The sequence below is a fragment of the Protopterus annectens genome, chromosome 1.part0 (assembly GCF_019279795.1).
Source record: "Protopterus annectens isolate FY-2018-M chromosome 1.part0, PAN1.0, whole genome shotgun sequence".
Taxonomy (NCBI): Eukaryota; Metazoa; Chordata; order Ceratodontiformes; family Protopteridae; genus Protopterus; species Protopterus annectens.
The window spans coordinates 1,170,146,356-1,170,156,238 of NC_056725.1; positions in this window are offsets into that span (position 1 = coordinate 1,170,146,356).

Sequence of the window (9,883 nt, forward strand, 5' to 3'; positions counted from 1 at the left end):
GCCCCAAACACTCCCACCAGTGGGTAATTATAAAAAATATGTAAAAACATATATATGAAAAATACATGTTTATATAATGTAGAAATTGTAGGAAGTATGTCGAGAGTAAATCAAAAGTCGATCAAAAATAGACCAGGGTTTGGACAGAAATTTAATGTATAGAAAATTTGTGATATTTACCTCTCCAAGTTCTTCAGTCTCAAGATGCATACTATAGAACTCATTTCATTAATACCTGGCCTCTGGTTTGCATTAACCCTCAGTTGCCAGAGGAGTTCTTTCCTTTCCAATTTTAATAAATCGTGTCCTCCCTTTGCATCTCTGACTTGTTGGTCAATAACCCTAAACTTGAACTCGTGTCGACTGTTGTCATTATTGTGCCTTGTCAGAGCGTTAGTCAATTTTTTACTCCTGATACTGCATAGATGTTCATAAATCCTTTCGTTCAACTTTCTATCCGTCTTCCCAATATAAAAAGCCGGACATTGGGAACACTTTGCTAGGTACACCACTTGTTTGCTGTTACAATTAAACTTGGAGTGTGTCTTAAACTTTAGTTCTCCAATTTCAAAGTTGCGACCTTCATCAATATACTTGCAATACTTGCACATGTTGCACTTAAACATACCTTTTTTGGTTGTGTAGGGTTGCCTACTACTCTCCAATAGCTCTTTTAAATTGCTACCCCTTTTGTAAACAACCTTAGGTTTATTCGGTAGTTTAAGCTGAAGGTCACCATCACTAAAGTCATGAATTTCCCTAGGCTCTTGTATTATTGTCCCCATCTGGTTGTTACTTACATTATTCAACAAAGGGACATATACTTTTAGGGTTCTTTTAAGTTTAACCTCTACCATGATCTCATACAAGAACTCGTAAGGGTATCCCCTTCTCAGGAAGAACTGCATTAAGGTGCCACATTCTTCCAAGAATTCCGTATCATTAGTTGTCATCCTAGCCACCCTGACCAATTGGCCTTTTACCACAGATTTCTTTTGGTGTTTTGGGTGGCAGCTGGAAACGTGTAGAAAAGAATTAGAATACGTTTCTTTCCTGTAGATTTTAGACACCCATGTTATTTTGTTGTAGTCTTTCCTAAGGTCTTCATCCAAGTAGTCGATCCTATCCTTGTTGTATTTGAATGTGAAAGAAAGGAACTCGGTGGAATTGTTAAGAGAATCCATGAATTCCTTAATTTCCATTTCGGTTCCATTAAACATTACAAAAATGTCATCTAGGAACCTTGTATAGAAAATTAGTTTGGAATTAAAAACACCTTCATTCAACATGAAAGATCTCTCCCAAAATGCCATGACTAGATTTGCGATGCTCCCACCACATGGGGAGCCCATGGCTACCCCAATTCTCTGGTGGTACAATTCTTCATTGAACTTCAAATAATTATATGAAAGGACCACATCGATTAACTCCCCTACCAGTTGGATTTCTTCATTTGGTGCTCCCAATAGCCTTAACATTGCAGATACCCAATCTATAGCTATATTGTGGGGGATAGAAGAGTAAAGGTCCTTCACATCTATAGTTACTAGCAGGCAGTCAGGGTGGAACCCTACAGTGTTGATGGAACCAAGGAATGACCATGAATCTTTGGTAATTTGTTTTTCCTTCTTTACATATTTTTGTAAAGTCCTATCCAACACCTTGGCACAGGTATAAGTAATGCTATTCCTTCCATCTATTAAGGGCCTCATGGGAGGGTTGTTAATGTTTTTGTGAATTTTGGGGATCCCAAATAACACAGGAGTTCTAGGTGTTAGCTGTTGCATGTAGCTATAAGTTTCTCTATCTATTTGTGCCTCGATGTAAAGTTCCTCTATGAAGCCCTTAACCCTCTGATGAGCTCCATTCATCTCATTAATGGTTGTTTTTAAATAAGTGTCACTGTCCAAGATACGATTAATTCTAATAATGTAATCGTCGCTGGACATGATGGTGATACCACCCCCCCTTGTCTGGCTTCATCAAGCGTATAGGGGCCTCCCTAAGAAACTTTAAATCATTTCTTTCTTCCTTAGTTGTATTATGGCTGTTGTGCCCATACCTGTTTTTTTGTTTTTTCAAGTTCCTTAGGTCTATTTCAGTTGCTCTCTCAAAAATAGCCAACATAGGGTGTAGTGGAGGGTTAAAAACAATTGGTACGTAAAATTCAGATTTTCTATTCAAATCCTTGCCCATGAGAAATAACAGGTTAAGCTTCCTAGTAAACAACTTCAAATCAATCAAGGTACAAGCTAAATCAAAGTGGAAAGATGGTACAAAGGTATAACCTTTAGATAACAATTCAACAGTCTCAGTACTAATGTCATAATCGGTGTAGTGAAACACCTTGAAGTCGCCGTCCTTGTTGAATAGAATTTTACAGTCCTGGTTGTCGATAGAAAAGGGGGCAACACTTAGTGCCCGATTCACCACCTTTTTCTCCTGGCCCCCCTCCTCCTGTTGTTCTGCCCTCATCTGTTGGAGGCTCCCAATGGAAAATTTTGACCTTGGTGGGTACTATTTGAGTTTGCTCGAGTGTTGTTGTTAGCAATATAATTATTGTTCTGATTCGCTATCCTCTCACTTCTCCTGATATCAGAGTTAGTGAGTGATCCATTATAAGCCATATCATCTTCCCACTGTGGCTCACTTAGGTTACTCGAATCACCCTGTATAGCCCCAGTGTCCCGTCCCCTCACATTCATTTCCCCAAGTGTTAGAGGGGTTGTATTGGGATGAATTGGGGGCTTAGGGTACGCTTTACAGTTCTTGTAGTCATTTAAGTCTCTGGTGATTTTTTTGCTCTTAGTCAAGTTAAGTCTACTGAGCTGTTCATCAATACTTGTAAAGCATCTCTCATATTCAAACTGATATCTCTGATAATCAACATCATTTTTAATGGCAGCGTCTAATTCATCAATTTCACTCAGCAGTGAATCAATTAAAATTTGGTATTGATCACTTAACAGGGCTAGCAACTCTAGCCCGTTTCTATCAAAAAGTGTAATTAAAGCTGCATGGAAAAGTGATCCTTTCACTAGTCCTGTGGGGAACTGCCAGTGCCTTAGACCTTTTGGCACTATTTTTAATTTGATACATTCTCGGAAGTATGCAACTTCGAGTTGCAGTTTCCAAACCTTGAATAGTTTGTTATCAAATATATTGAGCTTTGTTGTTAAGTCTTGGCTTACCTCCTGTTCATCCAGAAGGTTAGCGTTCATTCCCCCGTTGTTAAAGTGGAATTCCCTATGCACCCAAACGTTGAGTGTTGGCGTTGGGGGAATGACCCCTTCAGTCCGTAAAATTCTAGTTCCTTGGTTCTCTGTTGGTATAAGGTATTGGTCGCCATCTGGACAATTACGACTCGCCGGATGTTGCCTGTTGCCATTACTTCCTATGGATCCATTTAGGACATGACCGGTTCCACTGCTCTGCCCCCGTTGGATGTTCGTTGCTCCTCCTGGTGCGCTGTTATCTCCTTCCTGCAACTCCCATTGAGCACAAGCTGCAGCACCAACTTGCTGTGACAAACGATCTACCTTTTGAGTTAAGAGCTCTGTTAGCGTTGTTAAATTCCCCTCGCTCTCCTGGGAATTACCGTTTTGCATTTGAGGGCTTCCTGATTCCATTCCACATAAACACAGACCAAGAAGTTGTAAGGAAGAAAGACCAACGATGAACCACGTAGAAACGGAAGCCCTCTTCACAAAAATAATTTATTGAGCTTAAAGTACGTTCAGTATCGGTACACTTTTCGACAAGAAAAATTCCTGACTTCGTCAGAAGCTAGCAAACAGTGAAACCTAGTATACCTCTTATTTTATACTAATACGTTGATTAAACACATACCTCAGCCAATTAAGGCTGATTGACAAATTCACACAGGTACTTCATAAAACCTAGTACATTAGAGTTGCCTTAGTTCAAGTCAGTCAGAGTTTACCACAAAGCAAACAGGTAGAAACCAAAAGCCACTTTTGTTGTACAAATTTTACAGAGTTTACAGCATAAGTACCTAAGCTTCAACACAAAACAAGTGGACCAAAGGTTGTTCCAAAATGTCTGTCCAATTCAAGTGCTCTGTGAAAGCTAAACAAATAAAGTGCAAGAAACACGCTACCTTTAAAACAAAGCACCAAAAGCCACTTTTGTTGTGCAAATTTTACAGATTTTACAGCATAAGTACCTAAGCTTCAACACAAAACAAATTTGTTCCAAAGTGTCTGGCCAATTCGAGTGCTCTGTGAAAGCATAAACAAATAAAGTGCAAGAAACACGCTACCTTTAAAACAAAGCACTAATGAAGGTATTTAAAACTTGTATTTGAACATGGTATACTTGTACCAAAACTAAGAAATAGGGGATAAAAAATTCTATTAAAAACAATACAGTACAGATTAAATCAATAATGGGGCTGATTTTAAAATACCTCAAAAACTGATTTTAAAAGGTGGGTCAAACCCACGCTACCACTAACAGTTAAACACTAATGGTGGATCAACAATGAAAATATTTATATTATATTATACCTTTTAAAATCTTCCGTTTCTACGTGGTTCATCGTTGGTCTTTCTTCCTTACAACTTCTTGGTCTGTGTTTATGTGGAATGGAATCAGGAAGCCCTCAAATGCAAAACGGTAATTCCCAGGAGAGCGAGGGGAATTTAACAATGCTAATAGAGCTCTTAACTCAAAAGGTAGATCGTTTATCACAGCAAGTTGGTGCTGCAGCTTGTACTCAACGGGAGTTGCAGGAAGGAGATAACAGCGCACCAGGAGGAGCAACGAATGTCCAATGTGGGCAGAGCAGTGGAACCGGTCATGTCCTAAATGGATCCATAGGAAGTAATGGCAACAGGCAACATCCGGCGAGTCGTAATTGTCCAGATGGCGACCAATACCTTATACCAACAGAGAATCAAGGAACTAGAATTTTACAGACTGAAGGAGTCATTCCCCCAGCGCCAACACTCAACGTTTGGGTGCATAGGGAATTCCACTTTAACAACAGGGGAATGAACGCTAACCTTGTGGGTGAACAGGAGGTAAGCCAAGACTTAACAACAAAGCTCAATATATTTGATAACAAACTATTCAAAGTTCGGAAACTGCAACTCGAAGTTGCATACTTCCGAGAATGTATCAAATTAAAAATAGTGCCAAAAGGTCTAAGGCACTGGCAGTTCCCCGCAGGACTAGTGGAAGGATCACCTTTCCATGCAGCTTTAATTACACTTTTTGATAGAAACGGGCTAGAGTTGCTAGCCCTGTTAAGTGATCAATACCAAATTTTAATTGATTCACTGCTGAGTGAAATTGATGAATTAGACGCTGCCATTAAAATGATGTTGATTATCAGAGATATCAGTTTGAATATGAGAGATGCTTTACAAGTATTGATGAACACCTCAGTAGACTTAACTTGACTAAGAGCAAAAAAAATCACCAGAGGCTTAAATGACTACAAGAACTGTAAAGCGTACCCTAAGCCACCAATTCATCCCAATACAACCCCTCTAACACTTGGGGAAGTGAATGTGAGGGGATGGGACACTGGGGCTATACAGGGTGATTCGAGTAACCTAAGTGAGCCACAGTGGGAAGATGATATGGCTTATAATGGATCACTCACTAACTCTGATATCAGGAGAAGTGAGAGGATAGCGAATCAGAACAATAATTCTATTGCTAACAACAACACTCGAGCAAACTCAAATAGTACCCACCAAGGTCAAAATTTTCCATTGGGAGCCTCCAACAGACGAGGGCAGAACAACAGGAGGAGGGGGCCAGGAGAAAAAGATGGTGAATCGGGCACTAAGTGTTGCCTCCTTTTCTATCGACAACCAGGACTGTAAAATTCTATTCAACAAGGACGGCAACTTCAAGGTGTTTAACTACACCGATTATGACATTAGTACTGAGACTGTTGAATTGTTATCTAAAGGTTATACCTTTGTACCATCTTTCCACTTTGATTTAGCTTGTACCTTGATTGATTTGAAGTTGTTTACTAGGAAGCTTAAAATGTTATTTCTCATGGGCAAGGATTTGAATAGAAAATCTGAATTTTATGTACCAAGTGTTTTTAACCCTCCACTACACCCTGTGTTGGCTATTTTTGAGAGAGCAACTGAAATAGACCTAAGGAACTTGAAAAAACAAAAAAACAGGTATGGGCACAACAGCCATAATACAACTAAGGAAGAAAGAAATGATTTAAAGTTTCTTAGGGAGGCCCCTATACGCTTGATGAAGCCAGACAAGGGGGGGTGGTATCACCATCATGTCCAGCGACGATTACATTATTAGAATTAATCGTATCTTGGACAGTGACACTTATTTAAAAACAACCATTAATGAGATGAATGGAGCTCATCAGAGGGTTAAGGGCTTCATAGAGGAACTTTACATCGAGGCACAAATAGATAGAGAAACTTATAGCTACATGCAACAGCTAACACCTAGAACTCCTGTGTTAGTTGGGATCCCCAAAAGTTCAATGAAGAATTGTACCACCAGAGAATTGGGGTAGCCATGGGCTCCCCATGTGGTGGGAGCATCGCAAATCTAGTCATGGCATTTTGGGAGAGATATTTCGTGTTGAATGAAGGTGTTTCTAATTCCAAATTAATTTTCTACACAAGGTTCCTAGATGAAATTTTTGTAACGTTTAATGGAACCGAAATGGAAATTAAGGAATTCATGGATTCTCTTAACAATTCCACCGAGTTCCTTTCTTTCACATTCAAATACAACAAGGATAGGATCGACTACTTTGGATGTAGACCTTAGGAAAGACTACAACAAATAAACATGGGTGTCTAAAATCTACAGGAAAGAAACGTATTCTAATTCTTTTCTACACTTTTCTAGCTGCCACCCGAAACACCAAAAGAAATCTGTGGTAAAAGGCCAATTGGTCAGGGCGGCTAGGATGACAACTAATGATACGGAATTCTTGGAAGAATGTGGCACCTTAATGCAGTTCTTCCTGAGAAGGGGATACCCTTACGAGTTCTTGTATGAGATCATGGTAGAGGTTAAACTTAAAAGAACCCTAAAAGTATATGTCCCTTTGTTGGATAATGTAAGTAACAACCAGATGGGGACAATAATACAAGAGCCTAGGGAAATTCATGACTTTAGTCTCTCCTGTAGTTTTTGTTGCACATTTAATCTAGATTCCCATCAAATATTCAATATTATCTTAAAAAATTGGGACTTTTTATCCAGTGATGGTGACCTTCAGCTTAAACTACCGAATAAACCTAAGGTTGTTTACAAAAGGGGTAGCAATTTAAAAGAGCTATTGGAGAGTAGTAGGCAACCCTACACAACCAAAAAAGGTATGTTTAAGTGCAACATGTGCAAGTATTGCAAGTATATTGATGAATGTCGCAACTTTGAAATTGGAGAACTAAAGTTTAAGACACACTCCAAGTTTAATTGTAACAGCAAACAAGTGGTGTACCTAGCAAAGTGTTCCCAATGTCCGGCTTTTTACATTGGGAAGACGGATAGAAAGTTGAACGAAAGGATTTATGAACATCTATACAGTATCAGGAGTAAAAAATTGACTAACGCTCTGGCAAGGCACAATAATGACAACAGTGGACATGAGTTCAAGTTTAGGGTTATTGACCAACAAGTCAGAGATGCAAGGGGAGGACACGATTCATTAAAATTGAAAAGGAAAGAACTCCTCTGGCAACTGAGGGTTAATGGAAACCAGAGGCCAGGTATTAATGAAATGAGTTCTATAGTATGCATCTTGAGACTGAAGAACTTGGAGAGGTAAATATCACAAATTTCCTATACATTAAATTTCGGTCCAAACCCTGGTCTATTTTTGATCGACTTTTGATTTACTCTCGACATACTTCTTACAATTTCTACATTATATAAACATATATTTTTCATATATATGTTTTTACATATTTTTTATAATTACCCACTGGTGGGAGTGTTTGGGGCCCCTTGGTTAAGATTGTTAGAGTTATTGTTAGATTCGTGGGTACTTTCCTACTTAAATACATCAAGGGACCAAATTCATAATATACAACTAATATAATATAAATATTTTCATTGTTGATCCACCATTAGTGTTTAACTGTTAGTGGTAGCGTGGGTTTGACCCACCTTTTAAAATCAGTTTTTGAGGTATTTTAAAATCAGCCCCATTATTGATTTAATCAGTACTGTATTGTTTTTAATAGAATTTTTTATCCCCTATTTCTTAGTTTTGGTACAAGTATACCATGTTTAAATACAAGTTTTAAATACCTTCATTAGTGCTTTGTTTTAAAGGTAGCGTGTTTCTTGCACTTTATTTGTTTATGCTTTCATAGAGCGCTCGAATTGGCCAGACACTTTGGAACAACTTTTGGTCCATTTGTTTTGTGTTGAAGCTTAGGTACTTATGCTGTAAAATCTGTAAAATTTGTACAACAAAAGTGGCTTTTGGTGCTTTGTTTTAAAGATAGCGTGTTTCTTGCACTTTATTTGTTTAGCTTTCACAGAGCACTTGAATTGGACAGACATTTTGGAACAACCTTTGGTCCACTTGTTTTGTGTTGAAGCTTAGGTACTTATGCTGTAAAATCTGTAAAATTTGTACAACAAAAGTGGCTTTTGGTTTCTACCTGTTTGCTTTGTGGTAAACTCTGACTGACTTGAACTAAGGCAACTCTAATGTACTAGGTTTTATGAAGTACCTGTGTGAATTTGTCAATCAGCCTTAATCGGCTGAGGTATGTGTTTAATCAACGTATTAGTATAAAATAAGAGGTATACTAGGTTTCACTGTTTGCTAGCTTCTGACGAAGTCAGGAATTTTTCTTGTCGAAAAGTGTACCAATACTGAACGCACTTTAAGCTCAATAAATTATTTTTGTGAAGAGGGCTTCCGTTTCTACGTGGTTCATCGTTGGTCTTTCTTCCTTACAACTTCTTGGTCCACACAGAAGACGCTTTAGCTGAGAATCGAACAGGACAATGTCTTACTGTGAGGCGACAACGGTACCGCAGCACCACCACCGCAGTTAGAAGAGTGTCACAGTAATGCTTCTTAATAGAATAAGTCAAAACTGGAAGTCTTGGTTTCCATACCACTTCAGTCCTGCTTCCAAGACAGATTGCAAGGGCAGAGGAATATCTGGTTAATATCAATGTTCTACTTTAGGGGTATCTATATTGCACTTCACTAGGTGCTGTTGGGGTACTCATGTGGATTAAATGCCTAATATCTAGAAATTGTATATTAATGTTTGGGAGCTTAGTTCTAGACCATGTCGAATTGTATAGCTATTCTATGCAATATGAGACAGAGTAGAATAATAAGAATTTAATAAGCTAGCTGCCAGATCACCTAGTTTACAATCAGTGCCTATCCAAACTGAGAACCTCCATAAAAGAACCTTCTGCAGAAGTATAGACAATATGCCTCCACTACCAAAGTAAATTCCACATTTAGTGGGATCACTCTATCTGCAGCTAAAACAAACAGCTCTTGATGATTTTTGCAACATGGAATGTTTGCACTCTTATGGAAAACTATTGCTCTGAATGATTAGATAGAAAAAATATTATTCTTGCCAGGGAACTTGCAAGGCTTACAAGGAGAAACATAAACACTGCTGTGGTTAGGAAGCCAAGAATACCAGATGAGGGTTATGTAAAAGAACAAGGTGGAAGTTTCACATGAAATAATAAATAAATAATTGAAGCAATTTGAAATGTCATGGTACTAGCTCTGTCTTCATGAACAATCTCATCATTAATGGAATCCAATCACGTTTCTTGTCTCCCCCACTAGTATCAATGCATTTCATGTCCATCTGCTTTTCAGATTCAGTGCTATTTTGCATTATCGTAGCTTCAG